The sequence below is a fragment of the Xyrauchen texanus genome, chromosome 48 (assembly GCF_025860055.1).
Source record: "Xyrauchen texanus isolate HMW12.3.18 chromosome 48, RBS_HiC_50CHRs, whole genome shotgun sequence".
Lineage (NCBI taxonomy): Eukaryota > Metazoa > Chordata > Actinopteri > Cypriniformes > Catostomidae > Xyrauchen > Xyrauchen texanus.
The window spans coordinates 2,696,145-2,707,090 of record NC_068323.1 but is presented as its reverse complement, the minus strand read 5'-3'; the positions used below and the strand labels follow the sequence as shown (position 1 = coordinate 2,707,090).

General features: G+C 39.0%; 1 pseudogene; it reads left to right on the top strand.

The window, feature by feature from the left end:
* Positions 1-7,363: 7,363 nt before the first annotated feature.
* LOC127639925 (uncharacterized) overlaps positions 7,364-10,946 on the top strand; it is a 5,742-nt pseudogene continuing 2,159 nt past the window's right edge.

Sequence of the window (10,946 nt, the reverse complement as noted above, 5' to 3'; positions counted from 1 at the left end):
TGTCGAAGTGTCCTTGGGCAAGACACTGAACCCCAAGTTGCTCCCAATGGCAGGCTAGCACCTAGCATGACATCTCTGCAGTCACTGGTGTGTGAATGGGTGAATGAGACGCAGTGTAAAGCGCTTTGCTAACCGCTAAGGTTAAAATAGACGCTATGTAAGTGCAGAGAAAACTGATGTTAATGTTAAGGTGAACATCCTGCAGTTATTTGGATTATTTTCAGATTGATCTGATCATAAGTGAAAAAATCTAATTCAGTTTTCAATTAAAACTGGTCCAGAGCTCTCAGAGCAGATATCTGATGTGTCTTTTAGTGACGGATCAATGAGTTTAACATTTGAAGCATCTTTATTTACTGCTGACTCGGTTGATTTGTGTGTTTTCTATCGTGTTTACTGAACCGTTATATCTGTGAGTTGGTGTAGCTGTACTCTCACACCCTATTTTGCCTTTTTTTCAGGACGTTCCAGATCTGGCAGTGTCCGTGATGAACAAAAAGACTGAAGCGGCCCCTGACATGCCATTCTCATAGGTGGAAATCACGGGGGGGGGTGGGGTCAGCCTATCTGAGGTTGTCCCTAAAATATCATTAAAATATGTGTATTGTAAATAATATAATGATATATTCTTAAAATACATTGTTTAAGAGACTAAAATAATACAAATGCAAATGGGCAACAACAAAATGACCTTGGTGTCCCCTTCAATAATTTATCTTGAGAATTGTTATGTTTATTGTCCCCCCCAACATTTTGATGAAATTTTGGCCCCTGGCCATTCTATTACTGAATTGCAAATGCAGTTATCAGTATTAATACATGTAGAGACTATTAAAAGCATGCCATAAAAATGACTTGCACTCCCCTAATATACAATATTTTACAGAATTTGAAATATAGTGCACATGCATGTTTAAATAATTATTACATATACATGTTTACATACATATTTCACACTGTGTTTACCTTGGGACTGTGCGGAGCAAGTACAGAACAGGTTCGTCAGCACTGCGTGAGAGGGCCGGTCCCGCTCGGCTCTCATGTTTAGTGGTTTCATCATACATTTTCCTTGCACAGCCGTAATTGGCAGTGGCATATATATATATATATATATATATATAAGGGCTGGGTATCGTCTGCCAAGTCACAATACATATTGCAACACACATTTCACGATTTGATATATTGCAAACCATCAATTTAGCTTTTAATTTCAATTAATTTGGGTATAGTTCAGTTATAATGTCCATTTCGCTTGCATACAGTATGAAAGAAATTCTCTTTAATTTATTTAGTTATCCATAATACATGAGGCCTTCTAAGACACTGACTATCACCCCTGGAGTCGTGAGTTTGAATCCAGGGCATGCTGAGTGACTCCAGTCAGGTCTCCTAAGCAACCAAACTGGCCCGGTTGCTAGGGAGGGTAGAGTCACATGGGGTAACCTCCTCGTGGTCACTATAATGTGGTTCTCGCTCTCAATGAGGCGTGTGGTTAGTTGTGCGTGGATGCCGCGGAGAATAGCGGGAAGCCTCCACATGCGCTACATCTCCGGAGCAACGTGCTCAACAAGCCACGTGATAAGATGTGCGGATTGACAGTCTCAGATGCGAAGGCAACTGAGGTTCGTCCTCCGCCACCCGGATTTAGGTGAGTCACTACGCCACCACGAGGACTTAAAAGCACAATGGGGATTGGCCATTACAAATTGGGAGAAAAAGGGAAAAACATTTTTTTTACACATTTTATTTAGCATTAGTTTTCATCATTTTGGTAAAAAATAAATATTTTTATTTTTTAAATGTTGTCCATGGATTACATCAATAAATATGGTGTATTGAATTGCATATATTATTTTGCATATATACAATATATTGTTACATGTTTGTTGTTTCATTCATAATTTGAACTATTTACAAGTATTAACTTATGTATAACATACATAAGTATAACAGGTGCTAAAACCGTACTGTCTCTTTAAAACTTGTGGTAGGGTCTTTGATAGTCTTTGTTTGGTTGAATGCTTCTTTGCAGCATTCATGCTATGTGTGATTACAATTAAATGTTTCTTTTGTTGTTTTTGTCTGTAGAGAAATTAAAGGATAAACAGACATTATTAAACAACAAATGGTTTGCTTGGATCTAGTCTTTGGACTCACATCACACTGAAAAAGTCCAAACTTACTCTCAGCACACAGTGAAAAGATCTCGCAGCTGAACTTCTTCACCACTGCACCAAGTCACCCTTTATTTCTAGAGCACATTTAAAAACAACAGAAGTTGACCAAAAGTCCATTACAGATCAAACAAATAAATATAAAATGACAGAGTATATATATACAAATATTAGCATAATAAAATACCTTTAAATACAACATCATGTATTTATCCATTTCATACTATTCAAGGACTTATTCAAAGCTACAGAATAAAAATACATTTTCAAAGAAGATTTAAAAATGGCTAATGATGAAGTTGACCTCACATGGAAAGGGAGACTGTTCCAGAGATTTGGGCGTATCACAGAAAAGGCACGATCGCCCTTTGATATATCTATAAATCCCCAATTCTGATCTGTAGTCAAGAAGGAGGACAAAGAATTTATTTGTGTGTGCATTTAATATAATTTCTTTTGCATAAAAAGATGCAATTTCTGCTGCAAAAGTGCAAAAAAAATTACATAATTTATGCACAGATCACAGTCAAAGAGAAACTAAACCACTTCCAGATATTTTGAACCAATTTGTATCTTAAAAGTCAATGAATGGACTCATGTGGAATATCATCTATTTACAATCATACAGACACAATGCTGAATACAGAAATGATATACTTGTCCAACATCAACAACAATGTCCATAAAAGAGAAGGTTAAAAATAAAGTCTGCTGTGAATGTTGGTTGAAGAGACTTTCACTTTCTGTTCTTCAAAATATATTATTCATATACATACTGCAAACGTGTTTGATTTCATTGTAGATCAAATCGTGAAAGTTCGGGACTAACACTCTAGACTAAAGACTCCTCTCTACAGCCAGGCATACACTTGTGTATGTATCCCTCAACTCATAATTATGCTGCTTTAGTTAGGTCTGCCGTAAGTGGAAACGCTTCTCTTATTATATGACTCTGCTTTAATGGCATCTATGCTGTTAGATCCAGTCTTCTACCAGACCTCTCTCTCCAGCAGAAGATAGTAAATACTGTATATCTGATATTCAAAACCACTCAACATCAACAGCTTGTTATACTCACTCACTCATCTACCTGCTCAAGAGTTAGGCAGAGTCTGTAGGGAATATAGCGGAACGCAGGAGTCGAGGTGATGGTAAAAAAGGAGTTTATTGAACAATCTTAGTTGCATTTTTCTCAAAGCTCAGTCTGACAAGCACAAGCTCAACAAGTGTCATTATACCCAGCAAAATAACTGGAAAAATGACTTCTTCGAATCATCATTGTCCCATGAAGTTAAGACCCTGAATGGAGACGTTATCTTTAACTTGTGAAGACAATACTCTCGGGCCCTCATCGGTCTCTGCTCCCTCTCCAACTCTCCCGAGTATTAATTACTCGCACCTGATCCTCATTAGCCACCTCATCAAAGACACTATAAATTCTCACCTCAAGCTCCCATTCTTTGTCTAGTCTTGTTTGGACTCCTCACATGTCTGATGCTCAGTAGCGTTTCTAGCTTGTTTGGCACCCCGGGCGAAACCCAATTCAACGCGCCCCCAAAGTTGTTGACCGGGGGTGGTGCTGACTCTAATTGAGAACGCCCCCAATGTTGTTTACTGGGGGGTGGTGCTGACACTAAATGAGAACGCCCCCAAAATTGTTGCCTGGGGGTGGTGCTGACTAAATGAGAACGCCCCCAAAGTTGTTGACCGGGGGGTTGTGGTGCTGACTCTAAATGAGAACGCCCCCAATGTTGTTTACTGGGAGTGGTGCTGACTCTAAATGAGAACGCCCCCATTGTTGTTTGCTGGGGGTGGTGCTGACTCTAATTGAGAACGCCCCAATGTTGTTTGCTGGGGGTGGTGCTGACTCTAATTGAGAACGCCCCCAATGTTGTTTGCTGGGGGTGGTGCTGACTCTAAATGAGAACGCCCCCAATGTTGTTGAATGGGGGTCGCTGCCACCTCGTGCCGCCCCCCTGCAAAATGCCACCCTAGCCGACTGCCCATGTCGCCCATGTCTAAATCCGCCTCTGCTGATACTCATGCTTGAAGATAATCTCCAGCATTTGAGTTAAGTTATTAGTTTGTTTGACTTCACCTTTGTTTTTATATCCAGTTCTGTTCTTTGTTAATGCCCATGTTTATATTGTATTCTTTAATAAATCTACACTTATCACTTCTGTCGTCCTAATTCTGAATGTAACAAATACAGCTCACAAAATATTAAACCGTAGATGAATATAAAAGTGTGATTAAAAATATAAGTAAAAATTATATATATATATATATATATATATATATATATATATATATATATATATATATATATATAAATGAGTAAATGTACAGTATAAGAGAATTAAAGAACTGAAATACAACAGATGTTTGCTCTCTTGAAGCCACACACGGTCAGGTTGCCTTAAAAAGCGATCTATCACCAATATCAAGGTAAGTTGTTATAATGGAACTTCCTGTATTCAATTCGTGAAGCCTTTTATATAATCATTGTAAAATTACTTTTTGAAATTCACTGATTAATCTACAGTGTGTTAATATTAAAAAGTCCAAAACTCTTGAGTTGTTCTTGGCTTGACAAACTTTTACTACCATCCCAGACTTCCCTTTCCTACTTCAGCTTTTTCCTCTTCCCTGTTTTAGTTCTGCTTGTGTGTAAAAAAATTAAACGATGATTCTTACCAATTTTCAGTGCAATAATTAAAAGACATTTCTCAAAGTTAAGACCAGGGTTTATATGGACTCATGTTACTCATATTACAATACACTGTAAAAAGAGTAAACTTAAAGTAAAGCAACCAGCTGCAGAGCATATTTGAGTTTCTCAACTGAAGGCGAATTAGTTGAAGTAACTTATCAAATAATGTTGTATTGTACGTTCAGTGAACTTAACACATTATGTTCAGAAAACTCAAACATTAAGGGTTTACATAATTGCATTTTGGGGTTTAGCTGACCACAAATTTACTTTAATTAATGTAAAAAAAAAAAAATGTTGATTGGAGCAAAATAATGTCTATATTTATAGCAAATCTTCACTTCTGTGACAGAAAAGTCATCAGCCCTACAAAGGTAACCAGTTGTTGGACTGACCTAAAAAGTGCTTAAAACTTCAAAAAGTTCAATCAACTAACAACTGAAGACTCAAGAAAAGTTCAGATATTATTAGTATCACACACAAAATGGTTCATTTTCAAGTAAATCTTAACTAAAAGTACAGTTCATTAAAGTGTTAAATGACCCATCAGAGATGTACTGGGGCTCAAAATAAACCCAGCACAAAACAATGTCAAAATACAGTGGTGCTTGAAAGTTTGTGACCCCTTTAGAATTTTCTATATTTCTGCATAAATCTGACCTAAAACATCTTTAAATTTTCACAAGACCTAAAAGTAGATAAAGTGAGCCCAATAAAAGAAATGAGACAAAAGTTATACTTGGTCATGAGGAAATGATCCAATATTACATATCTGTGAGTGGCAAAAGCATGTGAACCTTTGCTTTCAGTATCTGGTGTGAACACCTTTTGCAGCAATAACTGCAACGAAACGTTTTCTGTAACTGTTGATCATTTTTAACCCATTCCTCTGTACAGAACAGCTCCAACTCTGGGATGAACTGCTCGCTTCAGGTCCTTCCATAACATTTCTATTGGATTAAGGTCAGGACTTTGACTTGGCCATTCCAAAACATTCACTTTCTTCAACCATTCTTTGGTAGAACGACTTGTGTGCTAATTTCTTTAGAATTTGCTGGTACAATTCAGAATTCATTGATCCATCAATCATGGCAAGCCATCCTGGTCCAGATGCAGCAAAACAGGCCCAAACCATGATACTACCATCACCATGTTTCACAGATGGGATAAGGTTCTTACATATTTTTTTTTAATTGTATCCCCTTTTCTCTTAATTTGGTATGCCCAATTCCCTCTACTTAGTAGGTCATCATGGTGACGAGGTTACTCACCTCAATCCAGGTATCGGAGGACAAGTATCAGTTGCCTCCACTTCTGAGACCGTCATTCCGCGCATCATATCACGTGACTCGTTGTGCATGACACCACGGAGACTCACAGCATGTGGAGACTCATACTACTCTCCACGATCCACACACAACTCACCACACGCCCCATTGAGAGCGACAACCACTAATCACAACCATGAGGAGGTTATCCCATGTGACTCTACCCTCCCTAGCAACCGGCCCAATTTGGTTGCTTAGGAGACCTGGCTGGAGTCAAACTCACGACTCCAGGGGTGATAGTTAGCTTCAATACTCGATAAATACCCAGGCCCCCCAAAACTAGGGTTCACAAACTTTCAAGCACCACTGTATTAATAATTCTGCTTAGCTTAAACAAAGTCTTTCTTGAAAATCAGTCGACTGTCGGCCATCTTTGGAACGCTCTCGGGAGACTATTTGCAGTCATGGCAGTGCAGCTCCTATCTACTTGAATGGGGGAAAAACGAAATCTCAAACACAGACGGTCAAGATTACAATCAAAGAACATATTTCAAATCAGCAATAAAATGTGATGATATTGGAATCATAAGTTGTGCTACTTTACCTCATATTAAAATAAAACACGCAATTGTCCCGGCTTGTATAGCTGATGCACATGTGCATAAGCGAGTTGACTGACAGGCGATCTAAAAGGTGACTGGCTCTGTTGCCTGTAAGGCGGGACTTCCTTTCTACATCCGCTGACCGTTGGGTACTAGAGCTTCTCCCATTCATTAAATAGAAGTGGCCCAGCTGAATAGTCTCTGGTTTAAAATACATAAGTATGTTAGACACATATGCTTTCACAAGGTCACTGATTACATACATTTAAAATAATTATTCTGTGCCCCGGATGCAGATGGTGTGTCTATTTTTAGATACCTCATATTTACATGTTGTGTATTTATCAGTTGTCCTATGCTGCGTTTTTTTGTTGTTGTTAGTTTCTCAGACGGTAATCTAACCGTCAGAAATTCACACCGTGGTTTCCCTAATGCAGAGACTCATGGATGGTTCTTGTTTATTTATACCTCACGAAAGTAATCAGCAGGTTCATTCCACTGAGTCACATGAACAAGATCATTCTTCTCACTTCTACAACTGAAGTTTTGATGTACTGAAAAACTAGAACAGAAACCTTTTCAAGTCAGTGTCAGACGGTAAGGTATGACCTTAACAAGAACATGAAGAGCTGCTTTAGTTTGCTCTCGCAGACCCTCTTGTTTGTAATTGGTAAGTTGTTATTGCATTTAATGGTAGCACTTTATTTTACAGTACTGTTCTAAATTTATGTACTATATTATTAGAACGACTATGGTAATTATGGTAAATATGGCAAATCTACTACTACACATTGTATTTACGGCTTTATTCAATCATGAAGTTTATTAAGAGTCTGAGTAACTTTTCTTTATGCTCTTCAGGTGTGTTTGGTGTTGATCCAGATAAAGTGAAGTCAGTGTCAGTGATGGAGGGAGATTCTGTCACTTTACACACTGATGCAACTGAAATACTGAGAGAGAATTTGATCATGTGGACGTTTGGACTGGATGGTATTGCAATAGGTAAAATCAACCGTGAGGCAAGAAAAGCTACACATATGATGGTTCTGATGAGGAATTCAGTGGCAGACTGCTACTGGATTTCCAGACTGGAGATCTCACAATCGAAAACATTAGAACAGAACACGCTGGACTTTATAAACTAACCAACTCCAGCACACAGACCCCATTGAAGATCTTCAAACTTACGGTCTATGGTGAGTTCAGAAATACTGTGTAAGTTGCTCTATCTCACAACAATTTGCTCTTGATTATTTTTTCTTGAATTAGCTGTTTATGACATGTAATTTTATTGAATTCTGTCTTAATGTCTAATGGTGTCATTCTATTTGAAACCGCTGAATGACATCACAATAAACACATCCAAACACTGTCAATTAAGGCAGACCTCTTACTTGGTGTTTTTTGACATTGACTCTATTTTACGTTCCAGCTCGTCTGCCAGTTCCTGTGATCATCAGAGACTCTTCACTGAATTCTTCATCATCTGAAAGTTCATCTAAATGTGTGTTGGTGTGTTCAGTGGAGAATGTGACACAGGTGACTCTCTCCTGGTACAAAGGAAACAGTTTATTGTCCTCCATCAGTGTGTCTGATCTCAACAGCAGTCTCTCTCTACATCTGGAGTGTGTCGATGATTCTTACAGCTGTGTGGTGAACAATTCAATCAGCAAACAGACTAAACATCTCAACAATACTGAAGTCTGTCGGCCATGTTCAGGTATGTTAGCTCTATTATTAGCTGATCTGATCTGTGACATCATTAACTGTTTTAATAATCATCAGCTCTGTGATGTGTTTTGAGTGATGTATTTTGCTAGGTGGTCCTTAATGTTCTTGCTTGCTAACTGTTAACTTGCTAACAACATTTCTCCAAAAAGGTGTGGTACATACACTTTTATGGTTGTATTACTATATTATCTATTACATCAGTTGCGTAACTACAGGCAGTGTGGTGTAAAATGGAGGCCAGCAAGGGCCAGCCAAAAGGGTACAATGAGGCCCATAAGGTTTAAGTTACGCCACTGATCTACATTTATTTGCTAGGGAAAATAAATAAATGAACTATTGTCAAAATAAATGGCATGCTACTTGTGAGCTCAGTTGGTTATGTGCTGGTCGCACTCATACACAGCAGGTTAATACTGTGAAAGTATTAACCTTGTGCTTCCATGTGAGCAAGTGAGAAGCTTTGTGTAAATAATCACAATAATGCTACACAACAGTACTCAAGGAAATACTATTTCCTGGGAGAACATTTTCCAGACTTTCCAAGACACTAAGGCAGGCCTGGGCACCCTATGGCACTTGGGCTGGATCCGGCCCTCCACATGGTTTAATCCACCCCAATAATTGGAAGGCAAAGTTAGAAGGCATTTGTGTTCCCCAAATAATGTCACTGGGGGTCTGTGACATGTCATTGAAATTAACTGTTTACCCCAAAGATATAGAATACATTTTGTTACTTAAAATGTAAGGCTTCTTTCTCGATCTGGGAAAACATCTTCTCTCTGCTTTGAATAGCAATGGGATGTTCTTCCCCATTTGGCATTGTATGTTGAAGGGCAGTGCCAATTCCATTGGCAAATGCATTACAAGCTAGAGTTAGAGGCAGGCACAGGTCATAGCGAACTAATATCCGATCACTGGTCAGTCTGTAGAGAGGTGCCAATCAGTGCACTTTGGTGTGGCACAGAGAGTCCGTAATAATTTTCTAAACATAGAAAAGCTCTAAGCTCTCATGTGTGGCTCTGACTTTGTCCTACAAAGAATACTCTCCCATCCCATCCCATCTATCACGTTACCTAGGTACTCAATCCTTGTTTTTCCCCATTCCTACTTTTTCCCAATTGTGCCTCCTCAGTGTAGGCACCCCTATGTGTTGCATACATTGCAAATGTTCCTCAACCACCACCAGTGTGCAGCATCCACCTGGATGATGCGATGGCAGCCATCGTGCACCAGAGTGCCCACCACACACCAGCTTTTGGTGGAGAGGAGAGTAGAGTGATGTAGCCAATTCAGAGATGGAGATTATTAGGAGGCCATTATAAATAGGGGGGATTTGGCCAGGACACTGGGTTATACCCCTAGTCTTTACAAGATTTGCCCTGGGTTTAATGTTTCATCCAAAAGATGATCCGTTTTTTACAGTATAGCGTGCCCATCACTATACTGGGGCATTAGGACCCACACAGACCACAGGGTGAGCCCCCCTAATATCACTTCCAGCAGCAACCTTAGTTTTCCCCAGGAGGTCTCCCATCCAGGTACTGACCAGGCTCAACCATGCTTAGCTTTAGTGGGCAACCAGACAGGTTGATGGTAGTGTGTTCTTGGTTTCCTGTACTTGTAAACCATATAGCTCGGACATGTAAGTAGTTATTGGGGACTTGACTTGGACTCGACTAATTTTGATGACTTGGACTTGAGCAGCAAGGACTTGAGAATTGACCTGAGATCTAGTGAACTGACTTCAACGCTGTTTAATTCTGCAACATACTGGAACAAAGTCTCATTTGGATTTTGTGCATAGCTGAAACTGAAAACATTCAGCGTTTACCAATGGCTTTGATTCAAAGTGAGCCTTAAGAATGTCCGCAATCTGTTCAAACAATTGATCTTTTGGCTTCTCTGGCTGAACCAAGTTGATTAGTGTTGGGAAGATCAGATCATTTTACTGACTGTTTACTGAGCAAAATAAACAGACCTTTTATGTAAGTCATTTTGTTAATTTGTCATGTGACAGCCACAGAGGCTCTACAGGAAACAGAATTGATTAGTTCACTTCCTGATTTGGTCTTCAGGTATGAGTCTCTCGTTCATCTGTCACATGACCACTACTAGGCTCAGCATAGAAGACAAACGGCTCGTTCACGAGTGACGATTACTGTTCTTTCTAACACTTATTACCAGATTCAGTGTTATGGAAAATAACCATCATGACAGAAACCTTCACAACGTAATAAATGGCAAGAAACAAAGATACAATTTGAGACTAGAAAGTTTTGTGAAACTGTAAGGAATAAAATAAAACCTAACTAGCCACTTATTCTTGAATAAGATTGGAAGAATTAAATAATTTCTTATTCCTGATGTACCCGAAGACGGGTCAACCAATTCTGTTTCATGACAAAACGAACAAATCACTCTCTTAGACAACTCGTACTTCTGAGTCACAAAATGA